Source organism: Lemur catta, chromosome 12 (genome assembly GCF_020740605.2).
Source record: "Lemur catta isolate mLemCat1 chromosome 12, mLemCat1.pri, whole genome shotgun sequence".
NCBI classification, from domain to species: Eukaryota; Metazoa; Chordata; class Mammalia; order Primates; family Lemuridae; genus Lemur; species Lemur catta.
In genome coordinates, this window is record NC_059139.1 from 91799370 (window position 1) to 91811247 (window position 11878).

Genomic DNA, 11878 nt, shown 5'->3' on the forward strand with positions numbered 1-11878 from the left:
TGTGCGCGGGGCCTCAGCGTGGAGGGGGGCGAGACGCAGCTTTCCCTGTCGCTGCCCTTGGCATGTGCCCCAGGCGGCCAGTGTCAGCGGCCACCCCAGGTCGCGCTCCGCAGCCCCTACGTGTCACTTCTCCACTCGGGCTGAGGATGCTGTGGGCCCGAGCAAGCGCAGCCCGTAGCCTGGCCCTCACGGGGTGCTGTGTCTTTGATTCTGAGCATGTATTTTGCTGGTTTTGGTTTTGGTGGTGGTCTGTTGGAAACTGACGGCTTGGAGGAAATGCCCTGGCTATGGGCGGTTTTCCTGCCCCGGCCCTGCCGGCGGGTCCCGCGCGGGGGCGGCCCTGCCGCAGCCTGTGCCCGGGGCCACGCGGCCGGCGGGAGCCAGCAGCCCGGCGCATCCTGGCGGGGGTCGTCCGGCTTCAGGCCGGCTTTGCGCTTTCACAGGAATAATCCGGATGGAAAAAGCAAACAGCTGTAGCAACATTCCCTGCCCAGCTCTGTTCCTGTGAGGAGTGGGTTCCTCCCCTCCCGTCGAACGTGGTTATTCAGACAAGACATCGACGTTATGGAAGAAAGAAAGAAAGATAGATGCATATTTCCAAAAACAGACACATCTAAGGCTGTGAGGTAAAGGAGAATCTGTGTTTGGGTTGCACAAAACCAAATCCGTGCTGGACAAAGTGAGGTCCCTGCGTGGTGACATTTGGATGCCCCACGTGCCTCTGTCCCTTGTGTGAGCCCCGAGCCCTGTTTTCCGGTGCAGACACTTTGGGTGGCAGCGTCCTGCTCACGTGAACCCCGGGTCCGGAGCACAGAGGGCCCGCCAAGGTAATGCACCGTGTGCTTCTGCTGTTTGCTGGGCAAGCGTCCGACGTGCACTCGGCCGTATTGGGCGGCATGTTCGTGGCCGTCCCCTGTGTTTGCCCGAGACACCGTGCTCTGAGCAGAGCTTTCCCCGCCCATCACCTCCCTGCCCCGGCCCTCAGCGTCAGCTCCCGGGAGTGTCCACAGCCCCTTGCGACAGAAGACAAAGATGGAATTTCAGACAGAACTCTGATTGGATCTTCAGTCCACGAGCTCGGACCAGCTGCGGCCCGACGGCAGCCCTGTTTGGAGCTGCGGGAGGCGGCTTTGGCAGACGTCGCAGGCACCGCAGGGCCTGCTGCCCTCCCCGAGCCGCGGGCGCTGGTGTGTGCCCGCGGCTGGCCGCAGGGTCAGCAGCCTGCACCTGCCTTTCCTGCCACCATTTCTAAAATCCCAAATCACCCACTGAAGTGTCTCAAAGAAAACAACTTTTACTCAAATGAATCCTCCTTCAGTTAACTGAGCAAATGGGTGAATTCTGCCCCTCTCAAGTGTCTTTCCCCAGTCACAGTGGGAAACTTCCCAGTGTTAACTGTCGGATTCACTGCAGCGTCCTGCCCTGAAGGCACAAGACAAAAATGCAGCCTGAGAAGCTGGACTTGATTCCCAGGTCACATGCTGGTTCTTGCTACGAGGGGCTACCCTGCTCCAAGACAGAGAAGGAAATAGAGAATTGAAGGAATAGTTAGGGGGGCAGGGAGATTCGATTGAGTCTGTTTTCAGGTGAATGAAAAGGCAAGGTTAGCAGCCGGTCTGGTGCTGGAGTCAGATTTGCAGGTGCTGTCACATTCCTGCAGGAGGCACGCCATCATTTGTCAGTCATTGTGAATATGTGTATTTAAACAATAAGATTCAGCTAGTCAGATTCCCCTGGGCAGTGTCAGGGACACATGTCCCATGCTGTGATTGTTTTGAAGACAGAGTGGCTCTAACCACTGTGGAAAGCCCACATAGGCGGGTGCAGTGGCTCATGCCTCTCATCCCAGCACTTACAGAAGGCTGAGGCGGGAGGATCACTTGAGCCCAGGAGTTTGAGACCAGCCTGGGCAATAGTGGGGTCCGCGCATGAAGAACTATCGAAAAGAGCCTGGGGCAGCCACAGCCACTGAAGAGTGAGTGACAGTCTTCCAGAAAGGAGAGAACCGGAGAGGTAGCCTTCAATTTCTGTGGATAAATTTTTCCTGTCTCTCTGGCTGATGTCTGATTACTCATGCGTGAGGCAGACTTCAAGTAGCCCCGTCCAGGTTAAAGCCCAGTGAAGACACCACGGGCACCGCGGGGCCTGCCTCGCCCTGCTGCATCCAGTGAGCACAAGAAGGCTGCCGTGTGGCCGTGGTTGGCTGCGGGCCGTCAGCAGCCCTCAGGCTAAAGGATCTGGTCTGAGATTTGAGCTGCCGAGAAAAAATTTACAGCTTGAGTCCAGTCACTTTACTTGCCTGCTAAAACAAAATTAAGCAAAAAGTAAACCCTCTTCAGAAGAATATATCAGAATCTAATATCAACACAGTACAAAACACTCACAGCGCTCAGAATATCATTCAAAATTACTAGACATACAAACAAATAGGAAAATGACCCATCCTCAAGAGAAAAGATAACACAAGTGTTGGAGTTACCTGAAAGGATTTTTAAAATACCTATTATAACAAGTGCCTTTTGTGAATGAAAAGATGGGAAATCTCAAAGATTTCCCTAGCTATACTAGGGAACAGCTATAAAAATTAATCAAATGAAAATTCTAGAACTTGTACTATCTGAAATTTATAAATTCACTTGTTGAACTTAGCCAGCAGAATGGAGATGACAGAGGACTGAATCAATAAACGTGAAGGTAGAACAATAGAAATTATCCAATCTACAAAAATAAATTAAAAAATGAAATAAAATGAACAAAATTTCATGGATCTTTGGGGAAATTGTGATATTGGACTCCAAGAAGCAGACATAAGAGAGAATGGGGAAGAAAATTTATTTGGAAAAAAATGTTCAAAGTTTCCCAAATTTGGCAAAAGACATACATTTTCAGTGTGCAAAAAGCTCATGGTTATGGACTGAGTGTTCGTGTCACCTTAAAATTTATATGTTGAAACTTTAACCCGCAATGTGATGGTGTTAAAAGATGGGCCTCTGGGAGCTGATCAGATTTAGACGAGGTCATGAGAGCAGAGTCCACATGATTGGATTAATGTTCTTATGAGGAGAGGAAGAGCGTACAACTTGCTCATGCCATATGCACCCACGCTTTGTCTTTGTCTCTGTCTCTCTGGCACACAGCATAACTGAAATTGAAAAATGCACAGAATACCACACCTCGGCACATTATGATCAAACTGCTGGCAAGCAAAGATAAAAATAAAATTCTTGAAAGCAAACAGAAAAAAATTACATCAGAACACAGTTTGAAATATGTCTGACTTCTCATTAAAACTGTGAAAGCCAGAAGAAAGTGGAACAGTATCTTTGAAATGCTAAAGAAATAAACAACTGTCAAACCAGAATTCTAGATCCAGAAAAAATATCCTTCAAGAATAAAGGTGAAATAAAGGCAGTTTCAAATACACCTGTCTAAAATGATTTATTGATAAAAGCCCTGTCTAAAGAAATGCTAAAGGAGGTTCTTTAAACTCAAGAAAAATGATACCAAATAGAAACTCATATCTTCAGGAAAAAATAAGATTATTGAAAATGGTAAATATAAGGGCAAATGTAAAAGGTGATTTTATTTCTCTTTTTAAAAAAGCATATAACTATTTAAAGCAAAATTTACAACACTGTCTTGTGTGTTTATACTTAATGTAGATGAAATACAAGTGGCAACTATAGCATAAAGAATGGGAAATCCAGTGAAAATAATAGATACATTTTAAGCACTGGGAAACAAATCTTAAAACTCATTACTAATTAGGAAACTGCAACTTAAAATAAGGATGAAATATCTATGATAGTTGGCAACAAATAAGAAATAGGACTCTTAGAGGCGTTGTTGACAGAAGTGTAAATGAATGAAACTTTCTGGGAAACAATGTCTGTCAGAATATAAAATGCATGTAACTATGACTTAGCCATTCTATTTATAGGAGTAACAAATATTATTCTTGATAGTGAGCTGGGATTTATGCCAAAGTGTATTCAGTTCAAGACAGTATTATTTATAATATTGAATAATTGGAGACAAACTAAAATAGAAAAAGATTAAATGAATATTGATAGGATCCATACTTTGTTATGCTCCGCAGTGATTACAGATAACTGACATGTCAGTATTCACTGACACCGAATAATACCCGTGCTGTATCACTAAGAAAAAGAAGTACAAAGGGTGTTTATGATTTGTTTAAAATATATTGAGAAATAGAAATATTTTGGAAGACAATTTTAAATAATTTTACTTAGTTAAATAATTAAGAAGTGTAGAGCTGGATCGAGTATGGGTGAGTTTTTACTTTTTACTCTATACCCTTTGTATTATTGGAATTTAAACATTTCTATATTATGCTTTCCTATGCTTTTAAGACAGTTATAAAAGTTAAGTATTAATACACTGCCTTCTTTAAGGAAAGAAAGCAAGAAATTAAATAAGTGGTATTATAGGAGGGAATTTAAGATACCAAACCATTTCTCAGTAGGAATAAATATTAGGTTGTCACTCTCTCTCTCTCAATATATTTCACTTTCCTGTAGATTTTACCACTTCTTGACATACTTAAGACGAATCATTTTAAGACCATTAAAGAGTGAAAACACGTGATGTTTTGTATGAACCTTATACATGAATGTTAATTTCTTGGGGAAAAACAATCTAGCTGTTAATTTCAGTAAATTTGTAAGTAAATTTTTAAACGTGTTTAACAAAAGCCAAGTTTGAACCACATTCAAGATGATCTTTCTCTGAGGTGCCTGCACATCTGTAGCTGTTTTGCTGGTGAAGGGACTCATTGCTGGAACTGTGGCTTTCAGACAGAGAAGCTCTGAGCAATATATTCAGTAAAGTAAAAGTCAAAGTTAAAATGCAGTAGTAAAAATGTCTATGGGGCTTATTTTATGAACTTCTTGCAGTGCTTAGCCTTGTTCAGAATACTGGCTTCTTGATTTGATGTAACTGACATTTAATCTGTGCATTGTACTCTAATCCTTCTAAAGACAGGATAATAGCTGTATGATTACCATCTGTGTCTGTCTTTCAAGGAGGAGGTGAAAGGGATCAAAGTGTGAACAGGTTTCTCAGGCGACGTGCCTGACCTTGTGTACAGCGAAGGCTCCTCCTCCCCCATCAAATCACAACGTGAAATCTTTATTACCTTAGTTCCGTACAAATGGCTCTCCAGGCTAGAGTGCAAAACAATCATTTGTGCAACTTTTAAAATGCAGATTCCTGGGTGCTAACCAGATCTATTGAATCAGAAACCCTGAGTAGAAATCCTGAGAACATGCATTTCTAACAACACGCATGGGATTCTGAATTCAGGCTATGTGTAATATCCCATTTCTTTATTCTCATACTCTAACTGTCCCTGCCTCCCAGACTTTCTTCTGGGCCCTTTTGGAGCCCCAAATCTAAGTATATTAAATTCCCTATAAATTATCAGTATCTTCCCAAACTCATTCTTCCAACCAGAAACCTGGCTGTCCCTGGAGGCTACCATTTTGCTTTTGGTTTATGAAGGTGGAGGTTTTAACTCTCATACACATCGTATGTTGTTGTCAAGAGGTGGTTCCTTGTACCTCTTAGCCCCATCCAGGCCATTATGCTTTCTGCTCCTGTGGGGGCCCTGCCATCTTGCTTTAGCATCCTCACCTCCTGGTCCTTCCACCTCATTTTCTGATGGTGTCATCAAAGGGCTCGCAGCTTTCTTCTCTCCCAAGTTTGTGTCATCAGTCAATACCAGGATCCATCCAACCACCTCAATTTGTCTCCACTATGAATATATCATACTTATCCATGCTTTTCCAATCTTTCATTCCCTGCCCACCCCACTACATTCAGCTGATGGCTTTCTTTGTACTTAATTGAGAACATATAGGTGATCAGACGAGGACACCATCATCTTCACAGAATCCTAAATAACTTACATATATATGCCAGTTATCTCCCTTCTTCTTGCCATGGAATGTATGTTCCTTTTGCTATCAAAAGCCATTCTCATATGGCTTTTAGGTTAGGTTGCACATCTAAAGTCCTGACTTTTCCAAATGCTGCCTAACTGTCTGGCTTCTAACTAGTCCGTCTCTGCGAGCTGGTAGGGCAGGCAGTCACTGGTCTTCCAGGCACTTGAACGGGCATATGGGAAATTTCCATGGCTTTTTCTTTCTAGCTTGGTTGAGCTATAAAACAGCCACTTGTATAGGTTTTGCCTAGCACTTGCGAGGCCCCTAGGGAAACAGAGAGCAAAGCAGTGTTTCAAAGGAGGGTGCAGCTCCGAATGAGCATGCAGGTGTTTGCCACAGCTCCCTTCTCAGCTTAGTGCAGAGCAAGCCAGTGATAACGTCCAGCTATCTGTTTCTCCCTGAGGAGAGAAGGGATTGTGCCATCCATCTAGCGTCCCACCTTTCCAGCTGCTACTCCAGGGACGGGCTTCTCTCTTGCATGTCTTGGGACACTGGTGGAATTTGGCATACTCTAGTCTTCTGGGGCCACTAATAACAGAGACAACGGTTTGGATGAGCACAAGGGTTTGACAGGCACTCAGAATCTCTGGCCAGGCTCATTGGGGAGGTTCGTCTCCTATATAGGGGCACTCTGTGAAGACTCAGAGAGGTTGCTGTTTTGTTTAATGCACAGAAACCAACACAGAAAATGAAGAAAAATGACTAAACATGTTCCAAATAAAAGAACAAGATACATTTCTAGAAACCAATCCTAAGGAAATGGAGATATGTGATTTTTCTCACAGACTTCAAAATAATGGTCTTATAGATGGGCTCCAAGGTCAGGAGAGTAATGCATGAACAAAGCAAGAATTTCAACAGATAGAAAATGTTTAAAAGTACCAAACAGAAATCACAGAGCTGAAGAATACAATAAATTAACTGAAATATCAATAGAAGGGTTCAACAATAGGCTAGATCAAGCAGGAGAAAGGACTAGTGAACTTGAAGACAGATCATTGGAAATCATCCAGTCACAGGTGTAAAAAGAAAAAGAACTTTTTAAAAAAGTGAATGTAAGGGACTTATGGGACACAGTCATCTCCATTTAGTGATGGGGTGTTGCTGTGCATGCCCGTACGGCTTGGTGGGTCAGTAACCCCCATGCATGGCAAGCAGCTCAGGCCGCATGGCATGATACCTTGGCAGTGCATGGTCAAGTGTTCAGGCTCTGCTAAGACACAGTAGGAAGCCAAGAGCTGTCTCTCAAAAGAAGACTAGTTATCTTCAAATAACGTCAGGGTCTTGCTCCCAAATCTCGAAGGCTCACACTGTGATTCACCTATGGGGGCCCTACATAGCATCCCTACCTGCCACTGTCACTTCAAGCCCCATTAGATCTACCGGATCCGATGGCACAAGTGGCAGAGCAGCTTGCACAGCGGCTGGACCTGTCGCAGAGATGTGCTCTAGGTCCCAGCACATTAAAATAAGCCTTTGATTCAACAGTCCTAAAATCTTTGAGTACTCTCTTTCCTTGAGTAAAAAGCCACGTAGTTTCCTTAGGTGAATGGGAAATTACTACTGTATATAATTGCCCAAGTATTGCAGGGTCCTTCTTCATAGGGCCCCAGCCGCTTCTCCAGTCAAAAAGGGGTCATCATGCAATTCTACAGGGGAAGGGCAGAAAGAGGAAGAAATGTTGATTGGCCTCTCCAAGTGCTCCTTTGAGTAGTGTGAAGGTCAGGGAGAGAAGTTATGAGACAGAGAACATAAGAAATGGAGTTTCTACCAAAGATCCAGTTTACCAGGATGAAAAGTGGAGGGGAAGGGCAACTTCCCAATTTTAATATTTAAAAGAACTAAAGTGTTTAAGAGAATGTAAAAAAGAGGGATTGAAGAAGAATGCAACTTCCACCTAGAGAAGAATTTCTCTGGCCTTAGAGGAGGAGAGATGTATGAGAACTGGTAAGAATATTTCTGAAACAGAGTGATTTCTACAACTTCAGTTTTGTCAGGAAATTAATGGGAAAGCCACTGAGCTTTAAGAGACCTGGTGGCTGGGAGTGAGGAGCATTTCAGTGGATAATTGCGTGGTTCTTTGCTGGGAAACCAAATAAAACATTGACTGTTTCAGAGATCATTGCATGTCGGGTAACCCAACACCCGCCTCTCTCCAAGTGCGTTTAGCACACTCTCCAGATGTCCCAGGAAATGGCAGGCAAAAGAGACCAAAATTGCCTAAAATGAAGTGCTGCTGTCTTGCTTTTTAAAATGGAAATTAGATTAATTGTGGAGGGAACTAAAATTTAAATTGCTTCCTGGGTAACTTTAAATTCTTAACATACAAGAAAAATTACAAAAACAAATCTCTGCAGGTAGATACTCAGAGGATCATTAATCTGTTAAATATTATGCTTCTTGGGGACGTCTACTATGATGTACAACTCAGATCTCTTAAGATTGACAGATATTTTGCCTCTTTCCATCTGTTTGTAAAATAGGGCTGGAATAGGAGGAACATCCAGGAGACCTCCGGAGCCTCAGCGTGTGTGACGGATGAGCACTGGGACCCCTGCCAGCGACGGGAGGGCCGCGCGGGCCCAGACTGGGAATGCAGCTGACCAGCTAGCTCATTTGCTCTGTTTTCAATGTGGCTCTTCTTCGTGCTGTTTCTTGAATGTACTATTACCTATAACTGGATGTCTGAGCCCTAAATGCCATGTTTTCTACCAACATAGGTTTTATGAATTGTCAATGACATAATGGAAAATTGAAACAAGTCTCAGTACATTAAGAGCTTCAGTATTCAGACTGGATATTATATTCTCATACAAACAAGCTAAAAACATTGAAGATGATACATGAAAGCTTATGCCAAAAAGGCAATAATGTAATGAGCAAATCCCTGTCAGACTGAGTTTAGTAAACAAAAAGGCAATTCTTTTTTGATGTTACCATAGAAACCCGGTAAGGGAGAAATATGAACTAATTGGTTTAATAGAAGATAAAGATGAAACCTATGTCTATAAATCCTGTATTAGTCAAATATTTTGGTGATTAATAAGCAAAACTGTTAAGCTTAAAAAGGAAGTCTATTCTAAAGTGAGAAGTATATTAAAAAAGAAACAAACAAAAAGAAAGAAACCGTGTAGTACAAACACGGTTTCAGAATCTTGTCCATATGACAATTCAACAAATCAAACCCCTTCTTTGGGGTTTTCAGGTTTCCTTTCTGGCACTACAAGATGCTCTGGGCTCAGCTTTTATATTACTTGCCCCAGTCCTCACTTCGGCCATTCCTGTTTCCTTTTAGCAAAGAAAAGGCGAATCCCTCCCAGGCTGCTGCTGGGCTGCTGTGGTTCTTGCCCTGCCGACTGACAGAGCGAGGAAACACATGCTCCTGTGAACCTGTGGACATGCACACACCTGCGAATGTTTCTATCGGTGGCCGTCTGTATATTAGGCTAGACGTGGATGCATACTTCACTCCGTCCCGACGCTAATCCTGAGCACACGGCTCAGTCCAGCCTTTTCACCTGGCTTAGCTCAGCCTCCCGCCCCACAGGTGTCCTTGCATTCGGCCACCCTCCCGCACAACTGGCTCTTTCAAGGGCATAGAAGCACTCAGTGACTCTGTAGAAATGCTTAGCATGTTAATATTCAAGTATTTATTCAAAGTGTGTGATTTTGAGTTAAAGTTACCAGCACCAAATGAAGGCCAGAAGACAAACACTAATTTAAATTGCTAAAGTTACATAGATCTTTTTTAAAAAGCACATTATTGAATAAGCTTATACCTATAAATGGAGTTTTAATTTCATATTGCTTATATATTGGGTAATTTTGGAAATATTGTCTTTGTGTAGGAGAGAGATCATTTTAACAGTCTATAAATAATATAGAATAGAGAATAGCAATATTGCTTTTGATTATTAATCTGTAGTGATTTTTTTATGTCTTTAAAATTTTTCTGGCCAAATGATGGCCTCTGTCTGTTGGCCCACACTGCAGAGCAGTAAGCTTAACGTGTGGCAACATATTTTCTTTTATTATAATAAATGAATTCTGAAAATTAAATTCATTGCCACCTTGACTTTGCTGTATCTAGTGTCTAGTCATGATGACTTCCTACTTAAAGCTCTCAAGTTCCTTTAACTCATAAACTTCATCCGTGAGATGAAACTGGAGTCAGGATTACTATGTTCTATTTTATCACAGTTTTGCCTTTTTACTAGCTGGGCACCTTGGCAAATCACCTTTCTAAGCCTTATTTTCTTCATCTGTAAAGTAAAGATTACAAATCTACCTTACAGAAATATTATAAGGATGGAATGAGCAAGAAATATGAAGGCCATGAATACATTCAATTTAAAAAATGTTTGTCACATCTATCTACAGAAAATAAAAATTGTGTGTAGCTTTCATTTTGCATAAACAAAGATGCCTATTTTTCTAACCTTAGGATTATATTGTGCAGCATCATTTCTATTGAATAAACAAATGGGCATATTAATTTATAAAAAGGTATTTAAATTTATAGCCATTTACTAATTCAGATAATAATTGAATTTATGACAGTGGAAATAACAAAAGATAAATTTACTTTCCCATAGAAAAGTGTATTTAGAGGAAGGTAACATTCCTGAAGGGATAGATTGCCAAACTTTATTAATCAAGACATGATAACAACTATCGTAATTACCAAACAAATTATATTCCTGTGTAGTATTCATCACAAAGCCAGCTAAAGTGTATATCAATCAATCAGCAAGTTCATACAAGAATGAACAGCATACATTATATGCATTTGCTTTTATTTGTAGACTCCAAGGAGTTGGGAAAGGCTTAGAGGAGGGGCCTGAGCAGGAAGGAGTTGGACACATGTCTAGAAAAGACTAGGCGAGCTCCACGCTGAGGCAATAGTCTGCTGGAGTGAGACGGGCACAATGCAGCGGTGGTAATCTCTAAGAGGAAAGAAACGTGCATAGTGAAAGCCAATGTGTTTAATTTCCTATGCCTGTCTTACACCGTGGTGGTGATGAGGATGATTTTACCCTCTTCTATTCATAAGGAACAGTAAGGTTTGTGCAGTTGACTTTGGCTCAAAGGGCACAACTGTCTGGTCTTGGTATTCCCTTCCCCAGTGGCTTGTTAATAGCAGACATGAGCCTCACATTCTGGTTAATGAAGCACAAGGGCAGGTTTTCTGGGGAATTCTGGGAAAGTCCTTCCTTACAGATGTAGGAGCGCAATGGAAATCAGCCCCTCCAGCCAGACGTGAGGGAGGAAGCATGTTGCCCTAATTGTTGATGGCAGCCACGTTACAGTTGCAAGGGTGGCAGTAGGGGGTCGGGCTAAGGAAAAACTAGAGAAGTGCGCGTTGAAGTTGAGAGCATTGCAAAGAAATGAAGCAAAAGCTCTGATTGGACCACTCCTGCATTTGTTCCCCATTTGGACTTCTAGTTATGGGGGGGAATGAAGTCCCTTTCATCTGAGTAGGGTTCCCGTGGCCAGTTACTGCGAGCGCCCTGATGTGCTTACCTCCTACTAAAAGCACATCAGAGACTTTCGGGAGAGCAGCTACATTGGTTCGTGTGTGAGTCAAATACAATGCCTGACAGAGTTAGCAGCAGTATTAAGACATAACCAGAAGGAGGAAAGAGAATAAAATTAGAAGTGGTCATTACTGTAAAGAAATCACTTATATGAACAAATTTTGCCAAACATTAACCTACGCAAATAGGACTTTAAAAGATGAATTAAATAGGTTTCAAACACCAGAACAGACTGCGTGGGCAAGAGAGTATCTTATATTGCTTTGTTGCTCTCTGGGTATCAGCGGTTGGCTGCCTGTCTGGAGTGCCCACCCTCTGCTGAGGCCCGCCTGGGCGCCCAAGCAAGTATGCCCAGCTGGCCATCTTCAGATA